The sequence below is a fragment of the Haliotis rufescens genome, unplaced genomic scaffold (assembly GCF_023055435.1).
Source record: "Haliotis rufescens isolate VD_foot unplaced genomic scaffold, xgHalRufe1.0.p SCAF_16, whole genome shotgun sequence".
NCBI lineage: Eukaryota > Metazoa > Mollusca > Gastropoda > Lepetellida > Haliotidae > Haliotis > Haliotis rufescens.
Window position 1 is genome coordinate 19,779,408 of NW_025963846.1, and position 17,610 is coordinate 19,797,017.

Genomic DNA, 17,610 nt, shown 5'->3' on the forward strand with positions numbered 1-17,610 from the left:
TGTCTATTTAATGTCATTCCTGTTTGTAAAACGTAATCTGTGGCTGGGTTATTTTGTGGAAAAATAAAATGGTTCAATAAAGATGGGGGTAAGAAATAAATTTTTGCAACCATAAGACCCCTACCATGTTGGAAATGTTGTAAGTGGGGGCCAAAAAAAGATGTCTAAGAAACCCACCAGCAAATTTCTATTGTGCAATTTGTTTTTTAATTTTTAAAAGTTTTAAATCAAATTATGTTTTTTTCAAATAAGACCACACGGAAGTATTCTTTGAGTGCTGTCTAAGTACCAGTACAAGTTATTTTTTTAATATAATATCTTCGACCTAAATATTTTTTATTCAAAATCAAACATCACCTGTGAGGTATAGTTTCTTTTGCTCCTTTGTTTACTTTCATAATCTCATACTATTGTCCATCTTGCTTGAGTTGGCCCCGTTGATTTCTTTTCATTCAGACAAATACAAATGTATCTGATTAATCTGACATGTGAAAAGAGACCAGTTTTATTATATAAAGTTATAATTATTGTATTTCCATGTGCAGTTATTGTCAGTATGATAATACCCATTTCATGACATACTTATTAAATGACTACCTAAACCATATGTTTTCAAGTATTAGTTTTGGCTCCCTAAAGCTGTATTGGCCTTGTTCTTCTATATGATGCAGGCCAGTTTGAGCATGTTACAGATAGTTCAGTCGTCCATTAATTTTTTTGATTTGATCGTTACAGAATTACAAGAAGAATCAGTATATGAGTAGGCATGTCTTGACGACTCGTCAGTGAATCATGACATCCCTACTGTTTAGTGAACTTATATCTTATAAGATACCATAATGAAAGTAGTATTATGAGATGCTTCCAAAGAGGTTCCTTTGTGATAGATGCTTCCAAAATAGGCCAAAGAAAATAATCTTTTGTTTAATAAATTGACTGATACAATTTTTAAAGAAAGATTTCCCTGTAGTGCAAGATGTGCAGCAGACATCATATTTTTATGCTACTGTTTATTCTAAATTATTATTTCACTGTAAAGTCAAGACTTTTCCCTAAGTGCTTCATTTTTCGAGGGAGCCTTAATCATTAACCCCTCTGTTCCTGAGGTCTATGAGGTACCTGGACCTGTGTTTCTGTGACCTGGCTTCCAGGGAGCCTTAATCATTAACCCCTCTGTTCCTGAGGTCTATGAGGTACCTGGACCTGTATTTCTGTCCATCCCTTTCAGTTGAGGAGTCAGTGACCTATGACTGTCCAGATCAATTTGAAACCCCTACAATCTGAATCAGGTCTATACATTGTTGCTTTTAGTGAACACCTACCTACATATGTTTTTGCTCATTATTTTATACATATATCAGATTTACTCATGTAAACAGAGGTAGACATGTGTACTAACTGGAATAGAGCCTGTTGTGATATTGACAGTTTCTTCAAATACAATGTATATATTTTGTGAGGTTCTTTGAAGTTCTTGTTAGATTATATTTTGTTCTTGTTGACGTTTATTCAACATTTTGTGAAAGACTAGGACATATATTATATCCTATACTCAGCACCTATATATTACAAGTGGCCTAGAAGAAAGTGTTGTCTTTCATTTTGTATCTCATACTTATAGCCTTCACAGGAGGTTCTCGCTCATATTGTTGAATGTATCAGAATAAAAAACGTTGAGTTCGCAATCCAGTATTATGTTGTGCTATTACTGTTAAAATCGACAATGCTTGTCGTAAGAGGCTACAAACAGGATCGGGTGGTCAGGCTCGCTGACTTGGTTAATATATGTCATCGTATCCCAATTGCATAGGTCGATGCTCATGATGTCAATCACTGGATTGTCTGGTCCAGACTCGACTGGACCGCCGTAATATAGCTGTAATATTGCTGAATGCAGGGTTAAACAATAAATAAACAAACAGCCTTACAAACAAAAAAGAATTGGTATAAGTATCTAACAAAGGGTGAGGGGAATCAGGTGGCCCATTTGTTGTACAGAGTTACACCTCTTGGGAATGCCAGGATCCTATGATGGAAACTTCAGATCCCAGATTTTCCATGATGATGCTTGGTCTGTCAACACCATACCTGTGGCCAAGTGTTACACGAAAGTGGTGAACTTCTATGACCTCTATGGCTCAGGGCTTGTCCTTCCACGTTGAGCTGACATAACTGAACCACTGGTCGAACTAGTATTAAACCCAAGACACTCACTCACTCAAACGGGGATTGATCACACTCTCGGTCAGACTCGCAACTCACACCTAATATTCATTATGGGGTAGAAAATTCACGGAATTGCTTACAAAGCACGAAAGATATTGTCTATAAACAAGCAGATCAAGCCCACTTTGAACGTTTGTAGCTCTTATTTATATCATTTGTTCAATATTGCAGAAAGCAGACAGAAAATTAATCCACTATTATTGATACATATTTGTTGATCAGTGCATATTAAATATCTCCTCAATCCCCACCCTCATTAATGAGAAGTTCTGAAATATGGTAGATAAAGTGGGGAGTGTCAATCACACAGATTCCATGGCGATTAAGAAGTCGGGCTTGGTTACTTGGTTGATTGCATGTCGTTGTACCCTGATGGTGTGGATTCTTGCTTGAACCTTCAAGGACGGCTTCCTGTATCCAGTGGAGAAAATATTGCGGTACCGCTGGCGAAGTGTATGAAAATCTTGAGGTAAAAGGAACGGTTCATCACCAACCACATGGGAACCTGCTGAAAACATTCTAAAACACACCTTGTTGGGCTGGGTCCGATAACTCGGGTACTCGGGTTGGGTGGGTCCTGAGTAGGACCCAGGTACCCACAGGACTACCCGGACCCGTGGTTAGTCACATGATATATTGTTTAATGGCAAAAAACTCGCTATAACTCAGTGGTTACACTACAAGTCGCTAATATTCGCATTTCCTTCTGACGACGCACACATTTCTTTTGGCCACATGTATTTGTATATGTTTGAGTAAAGATAAAGCTTCAGTCAACTTCAGTGTACGCATGATCTGATCGTTTGATACGTGTATCTAAATAATTTTGGCCAGGGCTGCGGTAAAACAATTCCCAAATAGACATTTTGTCCCCAACTCTTGTAGTGGGTACCCGGGTAGGGTTGGGTGATATAACTGGAATACTGTTAAAAGCGGCGTTAAACCAAACTCACTCACTCACTCACCGTACAGAACACATTTATGTTTATAAAACAGTTTGATTATTGTGATCAAACCAAGATATCCTCATAAAACAGTCAATGCAAGAGAACAACCACCAAAACAGATTCCATCTGGCGTAAAGGGCAAAACAGCTGTGGAAATTAAATAAATGGACCACTGAAAATCAGTTATGACACCAGGTGTTAGCGAAAAGGGTAAAGGAAACATCGGACCAACTTATCAACGACAATTTTGACATTAGTAGGCTGGTCAACCTGTAAATTAAGAAAAGATCATGTAATTATAACAAACGACTGAAAGAAGAACTCACTAAAGTCCTTTTTCAAATTATTTATTTTCTTTTTCTTTTGTAACGATTTCAAAGTGAAAGCACTTGCTTTTTGTGCTAATTGATAGCTACGCCACTGCAGAGTATAACCAAATTCAGAATAGAAGTTGAAAATATATGTCGATGCATACGTTCTTCCTATATCCCCTGTTGCATGACACAACTGACATCAATGCTTTTGCAAGTTACACACAACAAACCACTTAAAAGTATGTATGTTTGACGTATCTGTGTCAGGATCCTGCCAGGACGACAGTATATTTTATTTCTCTTCATTCGTGTAGATAAATCTATGGAAGCACTCGTAATATATAGTCATTTTGAATGTGACGTCGTATCATGGTTGTTGATGATGATTTCGCGGGACATTTCCTCCCACATTAAGCTGTCACGCCGGGATATAACTGTAATATTGTTAAAAGTGGCGTTGAAAACAGCTCACTCACTCACTCACTTCACCCAATGAAGCCCGAAGTGATGCAGGTCTCAGACGTTTACCACTTTGGTAAAACCCACGAGCACGGGTATGGTGCTGACAAACCTAGAAACATAATCGGGGCGAACCAAGATTCGAACCCACAATCATAGATTTCTGGCGTGCCCAAGGGACGCAACTCTGCACAGCGAATCGCAAGGCCTTAAACGACTGGGCCACCCGTGCCCCCGGATGAATGAATTTACGATCATGAGCCCAGCTGGGATGATTAAGATATCCCATGGATTTATAAGTGTGGCAAGCACCTCACGAATTTGTTTGGCGGAGTACGAGAGCGGGGTCGGATGCATGAAAGTTTGTTTCGCTTTTCATATATCAGGCTGGTCGTTTTGCAGATAGCCCACTTGAGTGTCAACAGCAAAGCTTAAACTGTACCACTGTTCCACCCGGTGTGTCGTGTTACATTTCAACCTCGTGCAGCACGTGCACTACAGTCATTCCGACTCACGGTGGACGAGAAACTATGAAAAGCGCGGCCCGAGCCCGGTTATCAAACTTGGACCGACTGTATGGCTGGTCACCCCGTCAGTCTGGGTGACTTATATAGATATGAATTCGAAAGTTTGATATGGAATTCTGGGATTCACTTGCGGCAGTGCGCTTCTGTACATCTTCCCCAGGCAAGGGACTGTCATAGTCAGTTAGTCAGGGAAATGGAGTCGGGCGGTTCACACATGGGAAATGGAGTCGGGCGGTTCACACAGGGGAAATGGAGTCGGGCGGTTCACACAGGGGAAATGGAGTCCTGCGGTTCACACAGGGGAAATGGAGTCGGGCGGTTCACACAGGGGAAATGGAGTCGGGCGGTTCACACAGGGGAAATGGAGTCGGGCGGTTCACACAGGGGAAATGGAGTCGGGTGGTTCAGCCAGGGGAAATGGAGTCGGGCGGTTCACACAGGGGAAATGGAGTCGGGCGGTTCACACAGGGGAATTGAAGTCCTGCGGTTCACACAGGGGAAGGCCGACAACTGCACCTGAACTGCGTCAGGCCTTCCTCAGAGTGTGGGCTCAAGTGCCTATGGCTTTCATCAACCGCCTCATCCATTCCATGTATCGACTTTGCACGGCAGTCATCAATGCACATGGCGGACACACGAGATACTGACTTGTGATGCCATTTTCTCAGAGACTAGTGTTGTATCTCACTTTAAAAACATTTGACACTTTAATTTCAACCTTGATGATTAGTTTTGCCAAGTTTCATCTTTTAAATATGTCTCAAATTATGTTTACAGTGTTTTGACAAATAAGGTTTCTCATATGTCTATCCATGGTGACGTTTCTTTTGCGGTCAGTATATATATGGCTTATCTCAAGCAACGACTGAACTAGTAAATTGAGAACATGACACTTTTTATGGATAGCAACTTCTTTTATTCTTTGTCAAGGCGTTTCAGAGCTACTTCTTTCTCCTTCATCAGGTTAATGCTAAGTAAGTGCAAACGTAGTGACAAACAATAAAAGAGGCCGCTGTCCATAAAAAGTGTCATGTATTCATGCTCTGCCAACTCATAAATGCCTATCAAAGACCTAGTTGTATGACTAAGCAAAATTTCCGAAAAATGGTAGGATGCAATATATTTGGTCGTTGACCAAAAGGTGCAGATATTCCAGTATTGCGCTTCAGAGGGAGGATGGTTGCGGTTGGCAAAGGAAACGACCCCGCTCCCTACCCCCAGGAAGCTATACATGCATCCAACGTGCAATCAGACAGCCTCCTTAGTCTAGTGGATAGAGCCTCTGACCGGACAGCTGAAAGTCGCTGGTTCGATCCCCGGTCGCGTCATACCAGAAGACGTTTTTCCTTTTTGTTATCCTGCCAGCATTAATGTCATAAAACGATGACTGGTCGGCTGGGAGTATACTGTTTCTGAGTGGGGTATTCATGTTGAGCTGCGATGTGGTATCTCAGTGGGCTAGCACTATAAAATACGGTACAAGTCCAGGCAAGTACAAGCAGGCACACACACGTGAATGCATGTAATTGTATAAGTAAAACAATCTTGAACGCTACGTCGAATCCCATTTCACCCCATTTCAGCATTGCCATCTAGTACAAAAAGGCGACAAAACCTTTTCCATATCCAATAGAAATCTCTGAAGTAATAGCGTCGATTGTCGATATTACGATTCCGACAATATTCCGACTATTATCATTCTTCTGAGAGGGTTGATGGTGATACGGAGGCCGTGGTAGCCATCTATTGTCTATAGTAAAAGTCATTCTTCCAAGAGGGTTGATGGTGATACGGAGGCCGTGGTAGCCATCTATTGTCTATAGTAAAAGTCATTCTTCCAAGAGGGTTGATGGTTTTACGAAGGCTGTGGCAGTCATCTATTGTCTATAGTAAAAGTCATTCTTCCAAGAGGGTTGATGGTGATACGGAGGCCGTGGTAGCCATCTATTGTCTATAGTAAAAGTTATTCTTCCAAGAGGGTTGATGTTGATACGGAGGTTGTGGTAGCCATCTGTAGTTTATAGGGATAGTCATTCTTCCAAGGGGGTTGATGGTGATACGGTGGCTGTGGTAGCCATCTATTTTCTATAGTAAAAGTCATTCTTCCAAGGGGTTTGATAACGATACGGAGGCCGTGGTAGCCATCTATAGTCTTTAGGGATAGTCATTCTTCCAAGAGGGCTGATGGTGATACGGAGGCCGTGGTAGCCATCTATTGTCTTTAGTAGAGGTCATTCTTCCAAGAGGGTTGATGGTGTTACGGAGGCTGTGGCAGTCATCTATTGTCTATAGTAAAAGTCATTCTTCCAAGAGGGTTGATGTTGATACGGAGGTTGTGGTAGCCATCTATTGTCTTTAGTAGAGGTCATTTTTCCACGAGGGTTGATGGCGAAACGGAGGCCGTGGTAGCCATCTATTGTCTATAGTAAAAGTCATTCTTCCAAGAGGGTTGATGGTGATACGGAGGCCGTGGTAGCCATCTTTTGTCTATAGTAAAAGTCATTCTTCCAAGAGGGTTGATGGTGTTACGGAGGCTGTGGCAGTCATCTATTGTCTATAGTAAAAGTCATTCTTCCAAGAGGGTTGATGTTGATACGGAGGTTGTGGTAGCCATCTGTAGTCTATAGGGATAGTCATTCTTCCAAGAGGGTTGATGGTGATACGGTGGCTGTGGTAGCCATCTATTTTCTATAGTAAAAGTCATTCTTCCAAGGGGTTTGATGGTGATACGGAGGCCGTGGTAGCCATCTATACCCTTGAGGGATAGTCATTCTTCCAAGAGGGTTTATGGTGTTACGGAGGCCGTGGTAGCCATCTATTGTCTTTAGTAAAAGTCATTCTTCCAAGAGGGTTTGATGGCGATACGGAGGCCGTGGTAGCCATCTATTGTCTATAGTAAAAGTCATTCTTCCAAGAGGGTTGATGGTGATACGGAGGCCGTGGTAGCCATCTATTGTCTATAGTCAAAGTCATTCTTCCAAGAGGGTTGATGGTGTTACGGAGGCTGTGGCAGTCATCTATTGTCTATAGTAAAAGTCATTCTTCCAAGAGGGTTGATGTTGATACGGAGGTTGTGGTAGCCATCTGCAGTCTATAGGGATAGTCATTCTTCCAAGGGGGTTTGATGGTGATACGGTGGCTGTGGTAGCCATCTATTTTCTATAGTAAAAGTCATTCTTCCAAGAGGGTTTGATGGCGATACGGAGGCCGTGGTAGCCATCTATAGTCTTTAGGGATAGTCATTCTTCCAAGAGGGTTGATGGTGATACGGAGGCCGTGGTAGCCATCTATTGTCTATAGTAAAAGTCATTCTTCCAAGGGGGTTTATGGTGTTACGGAGGCCGTGGTAGCCATCTATTGTCTATAGTAAAAGTCATTCTTCCAAGAGGGTTTATGGTGTTACGGAGGCCGTGGTAGCCATCTATTGTCTATGGTAAAAGTAATTCTTCCAAGAGGGTTGATGGTGTTACGGAGGCCGTGGTAGCCATCTATTGTCTATAGTAAAAGTCATTCTTCTAAGAGCGTTGATGGTGATACGGTGGTTGATGTTGTCAAGAATTTTGCCACAGATGTTGTCACAGTCACTGTTGAAGTAATATTAAAGGGGACATGCAGGTAGTCACTGGGTAGTTTTATGATTTTATTAATTAGTATATAACAATACCAACAATAACAAAAACAATTATATAAAATGTTCGAATATCAATATTTGAAGAGTTATTTGTAAGAGTTTGGTGAAGTTAATTTGATTTTTTACTGTTACTTCTTTCTAAGATAGTGACAAAACAATATTTTTAATGTGCATAAATAAGTTGTTATTGTTATATAACGTTCAAGTTATTTAACTTTTCTTCGTAAATTGGCTGTTTGTAGGCCCACAGTTGGTAATTATTTTGTTCACATGTGCATAAACCAAGAATTTAAAGTGCTAATATATTAGTTTTTAATATTCTATTAGTCACCATCACGTGTTGTCTGGCTGAATCGTATTTTGATATTTGATATTGCAGCCTTGTGTACTCGTTACAGCATATTCGTTACAGCAGTAGATTTTGTCTTCGTTTACCAGGACTTTCATGTCGTGGGGTACTGTCTGGTGGGTCGGAATAAAACCTCTATGCACCCGATGTCTCCTGTGACCCTGTTACACACACTGGCCCTTGTAAAAGATATAATAGGATAGTGAGGTGAGGTGAAATGGGGTTTAACGTCGCGTCCAAGATTATTGCACTTATATTGCAACGTGCATACACGTGTGTGTGTGGCTGCTTGTACTAGACTAATGCCGATTTATAGTACTAGCTCACTGAGATACCATGTCGCAGTTTAACATGAATATCCCACTCAGACACAGTATACTGACTCCGAGCGGACCAGTCCTTGTTTTAGCCCCTTAAAGCCGAGCGCCAGACAGGGTAACAAGTACCATTTTTAAACGCCTTTTGGTATGACGCGGCTGGGATCGAACCCGGACCTTCCGCTCTCCGGGCGGACGCTGTACCACTAGACCACATAGGCGGTCCTGATAGGACAGTGCATTCCTGAGACTCGTGATATTAATTGATCTAGCACTATTTAAGGAACGACACTAGGACCTGTGGTTACACATGACATTTTGTCTCATAATTGCGGTCTATATCTAAATACGTGTACCTACGCGAATCTCTACACTGAGCACATAAAACAACCATGGCGGATGAGGGAGAGTGGTTTGGGTCTGCGGGGATGTTTTCATAGACAGGATATATTTCCACCAACTGGTTCAAACCAGTTCAAAAAACATATTTCTTAGGATTTCCATCACGCCAAGCATAAGACGCAAGGACAAATTACCTTTTTCGTATTTTTCAGGAAGAGATAAAGACAATCCCGCAAAATCGGAAGTTCACAGCGGCTTCAACCTTCATCGTTGGCCTGGCTGGTTGTGTGTAATCGCACCCCGACGACTTGGATGTGTCTCACTCCATTGACCCAGGACCACTTAAGTGACTTAAGCCACTTTGCTGACAGTGAAATCAAACCTGCCTCGCTGATTATTGATTTCTTCTTGTAAACCTCCATCTCGTTACCTGGCGTGACACCTGTCCCTGTCCGTCAATCATGCTTTGATGTTGTGCACTGTATCTCACCGCTTGTCAGATGGCTCGGCTAATTAAGACATATCACTCTCCTCTCTGACTTGGCTCCGGCGATAAGGCGCTTACTTCACCACGCGTCTGTTTCATGAGACTTGATGTATTCAGATCGGCAGATATGCTCTTCATGAATATTTATGAGTGCTACTCAGACTCCTTTCCCTAAAAAAATTTTCTTTTACAAAAATATTCTATTGACCAAATTGAAATTAAAATTCGAGTGAAAATCATGTGCAGTATACCCTCATATGAGCCAGGTTTGGTATATGTATACCTACCCTGTACAATTGTATAAACTACGAAGCCTTATGTTATTGCGAGTCCGGTATACAAGGTCAGAAAGCTATGTTGTTTGTTGTTTAACGCCGCACTCAGCAATATTCCAACTATATGACGGCGGTCTGTAAATAATCGAGTCTGGACCAGACAATCCAGTGATTGATATCATGAGCATCGATCCAAGCAATTGGGATCGATGACATGCATCAACCAAGTCAGCGAGCCTGACCACCCGATCCCGTTAGTCGCCCCTTACGACAAGCATAGTCGCCAGTTACGGCAAGAATGGGTTGCTGAAGACCTGTTCTACCCCGGATCTTCACGAGTCCTATGCACTCGTATTCCCTCATTACATAAAGACATAATATACACCTGGTTAACTTTCTCTATATGCCTGTTCTCTATCATTACTCATACTTCACCATGACCTGTACAACTCGCTGTACAGAGTTGCGTCCCTTGAGCAAGCCAGAAATCTATGATTGTGGATTCGAATCCCGGTTCTATCCGATTATGTTTCTAAGTTTGTCAGCATAATACCCGTGTTTGGTGAGTTTTACCAAAAAGGTAAACGTCTGTAACCTGCATCACTTCGGGCTTACCTCCCACTTTAAGCCGACACGCTGATGAAACTGGAATACTGTTCAAAGCGGCTTTAAACCCAACTCACTCACTCACTCACCATAACTCCTGTACTCTATCATGGCTCCTGTCGTCTATCATGACTCCCATACTCTATTATGACTCCCATACTCTAACATGGCTCCTATACTCTCTCGTGACTCCCATACTCTAACATGGCTCCTCATGATACTCTCTCATGACTCCCATACTCTAACATGGCTCCTATACTCTCTCATGACTCCCATACTCTAACATGGCTCCTCGTGACACTCTCTCATGACTCCCATACTCTAACATGGCTCCTCATGATACTCTCTCATGACTCCCATACTCTAACATGGCTCCTATACTCTCTCATGACTCCCATACTCTAACATGGCTCCTATACTCTCTCATGACTCCCATACTCTAACATGGCTCCTATACTCTCTCATGACTCCCATACTCTATCATAACTCTTTTATCGGTAGTTTATAATCATTAATAAGTTCAATATCTAATCAGATAGGTTCTGTGTGCATACGATGAGTCTATAACATATAATCTCGAGTTAATGCTATATGAGTTATATGGAAAGCACTTAAGTCATTTGTCTAACCTCTCTTCATTGCATACGTTCATTTACACGTCCATTCAAATACTCTAGTGGTAGAACGTCCGCCCGGAGAGCGGAAGGTCCGGGGTTCGATCCCCGGCCGTGTCATACCAAAAGACGTTAAAAGATTGTACTTGTTGTTACCCTGTCTGGCGCTCGGCGTTAAGGGGCTAAAACAAGGACTGGTCGGCTCGGAGTCAGTATACTGTGTCTGAGTGGGGTATTCATGTTAAACTGCGGCATGGTATCTCAGTGAGTGAGTGAGTGAGTGAGTTGGGTTTAACGCCGCTTTTAACAGTATTCCAGTTATATCGCGGTGTGTCAGATTAATGTGGGAGGAAAGCCCGAAATGATGCAGGTCTCAGACGTTTACCACTTCGGTGAAACCCACGAGCACGGGTATGGTGCTGACAAACCTAGAAACATAATCGGGGCGAACTGGGATTCGAACCCACAATCATAGGTTTCTGGCCTGCCCAAGGGACGCAACTTTGCACAGCGAATCGCGGCGCCTTAGATGACTGGCCACCCGTGCCCCCGTATCTCAGTAAGCGTGCACTTTAAATCGCCATCAGTCCGTACTAGTCCGTACTAGTACAAGCAGCCACACACACACACACACACACACACACACACACACACACACACACACACACACACACACACACACACACACACACTCACACACACACACACACACACACACACATGATGCACTGACAGACATGCCTCGGGGCCTAGAAAAAGGAGAAATACCAGGTTCATTAATCCGATTGTCAAAAACAACCTCTTTTTGTAATTACCCCCTCTTCAAGTAACCAGGTAGCAAGGATTACGCGTGACTAAGAAACAAAGTGTTAATTTTAATTATTCCAACTGGGGCGCCGTTTAAAGAACTCGCCCAATTCGAGGTAGATGTCATAAATACAGTTTGGTTGTTTTTCTTTCATACCCCTGAACATCTTGATTACATTGTATCTGTATCTCCTTTCAATCAATGGTCCCGAGGCTTGAATAATACACGTCGATAAGGATTTACCTGTGGTAGAATAGCGTTGTACATATCAGTACATGATTTGACACCAGAGATCATGTTCAGGTGGTGGTGTTGCCCATATGTTCTGACTGGCAGTGTCAGTGCTTAACACAGCTTGGGTACAGTGTACATAGCGTGACGCCCCTCCCAGGGGAAATATCTGCCCAAGCAAGGTGTGAATGTTGTCATTTATTCATTGTTGATTTGTATTATACATTCATTTTACGCGATGCGTCCGAGAGCTGTAAAAATCAATGGCTTCAGGTCTTTTGATGTTATTTTTTACTGCCTCATCAGTTTTACGTTACAATGAATTCTGTGGGTGAGAATGGTTTTTTGCCGCTTTTAGCAATATTCCAGCAATATCACGGCGGGGGACACCAGAAATGGGTTTCACACATTGTACCAATGAGGAGAATCGAACCTGGGCCTTCGGCGTGACGAGCGAACGCTTTAACCACTAGCCCACCAACGCGTCCATGCGTTCTGTGTTTCCAAATATATTTTTGTTTGAATTGTTACAAGAAGATTAGAAAGTACCATATGAAGTGCGATTATTCGTATAAAAAATATGATAATATAGTATGTACCGTATTCTTATTTTTTTATTAGGAATGTTATTATAACCATTGTCATTGTATTGTTATTATTAGTATTGTTGTGTTGTGTTAACTTCTAAACACATATGGGGCGGTGGGGGAGCCTTGTGGTTACAGCGTTCGCTCGTCACACCGAAGACCCGAGCTCCACCCCCCACAAGTTGTGGAGCCCATTTTTGGTGTCCCAGCAGTAATCCTGCTGGAATATTACTAAAAGCGGCGCAAACCCATATTCACTTAAACACTAAACGTATACAGTAAGACACACCACGACGTTTTCAAATACATTCAGTTCGAGTACTGACCCGTGAAGATCCGGCTGAGAATAGGTCTTCAGCAGCCCATCTTTGTTTAAGGGGCGACTATGCTTGACGTAAGAGGCGACTGACGGGATCGGGTGGTCAGGATCGCTGACTTGTTTGATGTATGTCATCGTATCCCAATTGCGTAGATCGATGCTCATAATGTCAATCACTGGATTGTCTGGTCCAGACTCGATTATTTACAGACTACCGACATATAGCTTGATTATTGCTGAATGCGGCGCTAAACAACAACAAACAAACAGTTCGCGTATCTTATGCCTGGGAGCATGAAATAACATATTACTTATGTGTCAAGTATTTAAAACCTGTTAATCTGAACATATTTGTAAGATCAAGAGATTAAACTCAACGCATTTAACTAAATACTAAAACATTGTGTAGAAGACAAACGGCAGAATTTCTGTTCATTGTGAACGATCACAATCGTCTGACCATCTAAGCAGCTTACACGCGAGCAGGAAGCGTGACGTATACCCACACATTCCTCCGCTATGAGGCTTGTACAGTTCGTTTCTGCTTCAAAGACCCCGATTAGCTTCTCCAATGCTCGCCGTGATGCTGTAATCGTCACAACTGGCCTTCTCTCCATCTAAGAGGATCGCTCAGTCGCCCTGCAAGTACGGCATCCCTCCAGCTATTTATAGCTCTGACTGTCCCCAAAGCCTTGATCGAACGTGTTGACTTCTCTGGTTCAGTCGATGCGACTACAGCGATCAAGCAACACGGACTGTTAGCATCCACATCACTGAACAAGGTAAACGATTTTATTCAGTTCACACAGCTATGTTTTGAAATATTGTCATGCCCGGTCTACGCTTATAGGGTTAAGGGCGGTGGGGCAAGGCAGTGCGGGATAGGCGTGTTGACAGTACCTGTGCTACGGACAGTGTTAGGCGTGCTGGGGTGCGGTCCGCTCGCATATTCGTTCTCTCTCAACATTGTCACATATTACCGTCTCAAGCAGGGATAGGGTACCGATTCTGCTGTATCCTGTTGCGAAGGCTGCCATTCTGAGAGGGTGAGTAGAGATCTATATGTCTACTTATTCATTCACGAACGACTGGTTAGCACACGACATTGTGCGTTAATGCGAAGCCCATGGCTATACTATAACGGATGAAAACGTGTATGTACACTTGCATCCATCGAGAACCGGTACACTGGCAGTCATTTGCACGCATCACCTGGCGTCTCCGTTAAAGACGATCAGGTTGACATGTGACAAAAGCATTATTCTCAATTGTTCAATTCTTGTGCGGCTTTAAATGTGCATGGTATTTTTATCCTCATGATGTAAGGTACTACTCTGTGTTACTTCCAACTTGTGTCTCAAATACAGGGGATCAGTATTGGCATTTGCAGAACACTGGCTTGATCACACAACCCTCTATCCCTTCACATCCACGCAGCCTACAAAGAGGCTTGAGCGACAGGAAATACACCGTCTTATGCAACACGCAACACTTGTTTATATTCCTGAATGTATAACACGCTGATGGAGGACAAGAAGCTAACCTGGGTGTTAGATGTATCTGTCGTAACAAGTAACGTAATGGTGTTCCCTAAACCTTCACATTTTCTTTTGGGCCATGTTCATAATTTATTTATTTTTTTAATAATAAAACAGATTAATAAAACATGGACAGTGTAGATTCAGCGTCAACGTACCTGTCAAAGCATCGATTTAAATAACTAAGAATTACAAATGAATTGTCACATCCTGAGCGGTTAAGAAACCTGTATTTCCCTGAACACCGCCACGCTTGAATAGGTCATTAGGGGTATTGATCTAAAATGGCGTCGGGCCTTGGAAAAAGATAAATACCAGGTTCATTAATCCGATTGTCAAAGACATCCCCCTTTTTGTAATTACCCCCTTTTTAAGTAACCTTACAGGTATAACGGATTATGTTGTGACGTCTGTCACGCGTGATAAAAAACAAAGCGTTAATTGTAATTATTCCAACTGGGGCGCTGTTTATTGAACTTGTCCAATTCGAGGTAGTTGTCATAAATACTTTTTGTTTTTTCTTTCATACCCCTGAACATCTTGATTACATTGTATCTGTATCTCCTTTCAATCAATGGTCCCGAGGCTTGAATAATACACGTCGATAAGGATTTACCTGTGGTAAACTAGCGTTGTACATATCACACCTTATCTTGTGAATTTCACCTAGAGGAAGATTTCCGTTTTTCCCTGCGGCATTTGGTGTCACTTTCAGTTCCATTTCGGCTAAAGCGCTCTGTGTAGAGAGGACGATAGTTCTACCGAGTGGAGACATTTTCTTTCTTAAACAATTTGAGTGTGTCTACCTGTTGTTTGCCTACCAGTAACGTTTCCATGATAGGTTGTCTCCCCTTTGCATGTCATCTATTTCCTTTGAGGGCCGAGACCGACATTCTCAATTGATTCGATGCGCCACGGATTTCCTCTTCACAGAAGAGCACGTAAATCTAGATAAAAATACATGACATTTATCCACAACGAGGGATTTCTTTTTCTGTTTCATGTGCCCCAATCGTGGATTTCATAAATAGTTTTTCCCACTTTTTCCGCAATGTTCTTGCATAATCGTTATCTGTTAAATGTTTAAACATCCTGGGGAGGCAGATAGCTGGTGCTTGTCGGAATGGCTGGCTCGGGGAACAAAGGCTTCCCCATCTTTTCACTAAGTGTGACCTTCTGTTCGATACTTTAATACTATCTTAATACTGCTCTGTAATGCATGTAACCACAAGCCCCGACGGTTTACATTGGCATCCCTTAAGTTGGAGTTGGTGTCAAAAATCAATGCGAAACTCAGCACCACGCTATAATCGCATATAAATCCACCCTGCTCTGCTTCTACGGCAAGGTGCATGACTGAGATAGCTTGATGTGGTTTTGGTGTAAGCATTTGGGAGTGTTCCGGTTTCATTCCTGCAGTATGTAGATAGTCAAGGCCGTTAAGGGTCTCGGTGCGTCCGGCGTTGTACGTCGCCCCAGGTGGAGTCAGGATGGATGCGGTGGGCCGATTATGAAGCCAAACTGCTGAAATGCTGAATCGATGGGTAGATTTAGGGACTGGGCGTAGATATTCTTAAGTTTGATTCAGCACATCAAAAGGATTAACTTCGATTCAGCAAAAACCTAATTGGAAGATTTTAGACAGAAAAATACTCTGGAGTTCAAATGCTAGCAAAGAAGGCTAACTGGGTGGGGCCCATGATCGACGAGGCGTTACCTATAAATGAGTGTACTACACGAGGTATATGGCTAAGTCTTTAATACTGCATCCCACGAGGCAGTTCATAACGAGGTGCCTAGGATAGAGTAAACACACGGCTAGGTGTTTTTTTTTATAAAACATTTTATCTTCAGGAGGTTTATAGCTCTGGTACACCAAGTAATAGTGTTGCTTTAGCAGCAAACTGGCGTGTTTTATGTCACGTATTGTTTAAACTTGAGACACCCAACACCCAAAACGTTGCTGGTGCCGAGTCACGACGCCTTATATAACACGTTTTGTGGAAACAACAATGCGGCAGTGTATATTATATATCCGGCACACAACACTACGGTAGTCATCTGTTGTATTCATCATCGCAGCTATGTTAGCCATTCCCTTGAGGCTGCTATGTTAAATTACGGAACTGAGTGCAAGTTTCTAAAATTACACTTGGGAAAGGCGGCCAAGGAGACTAAATAGAAATGACACCACAGTCACAAAATGCACATTCTTTTTGCAGCATGGCAATGACCTTACCAGAAATATTACTGCGGCCTTTGTGTAATGTGTTAAACACAGGCAGCATTTGTTTAGATGCAGAGGCGCCATCCAATGCCTTTGGTGGTTACATATATGTGGAGAATGCAGCACACAGCACTGTCATCGATCCTGGCCCAATGCCGCCACACACAGGTGTATTGATGAGGTGGTCCACAAGGAGAAATAAATAACAACAACGGACCTATGACACAACCTTGCCAGTTCCCAGGAACTTTTTTAAGACTGCAATCGAAGCCACCAACCCGCTTTGTTTTACTCGATTTCTTATCTTTGTTGTTATTTCAAGTTGTTGGACTAAAGGTGCGATGTTAGGTATATGTTAGCGTTCATGTCACGTTAAGTGCATTTTCTTGAAGAAACCCATCCGCAAAAAGTCAAACGCGTATGTTACATGTATTCTCTAAAAGCGTTTCGGTTCGCGATTGTCATGTAGCTATTAACGGTGATATATGCCTTGCAGCATACACTCGGATAAGTTCTATGACCAGCTCTATCAAGAAGTCATTATTCGTCAGAACAGGAATTATCTTGTCACTGATCTACTTAAGAATTCATCTTTGTAAACGTTCTTCACGTCTATTAGAGACAGGAGCATAGAATACCACTCAGCCATTAACGTTCTCGCTATTGAAGGTCAACAGCAGCTTGTGGATCCAGAAGACACCATCCCAAATCCGGCTCTTCATCTGTACCGTTATACCACCCGAGACATTCGTCAGACGCAGTAGCTAAATTCGAGTTAGGTCACAGCTTCAAACACACCGTCAAAC

The 17,610-nt window shown here is 42.4% G+C and overlaps 1 protein-coding gene across 2 annotated transcripts in view; it reads left to right on the forward strand.

Annotated features, from left to right (window-relative positions):
• The first annotated feature begins 13,606 nt into the window (after window positions 1–13,606).
• The window catches only part of LOC124121790, a 52,476-nt gene continuing 48,472 nt past the window's right edge, over window positions 13,607–17,610 (forward strand). Inside the window, exon 1 of one of the 2 annotated variants that reach the window (XM_046484872.2) lies at window positions 13,607–13,821. The gene's annotated coding sequence lies outside the window, so the exon portion shown is untranslated. Of the gene's footprint in view, window positions 13,822–13,890; window positions 14,086–17,610 lie in introns of those variants that run through there. The other variant, XM_046484863.2, reaches the window with a different exon arrangement.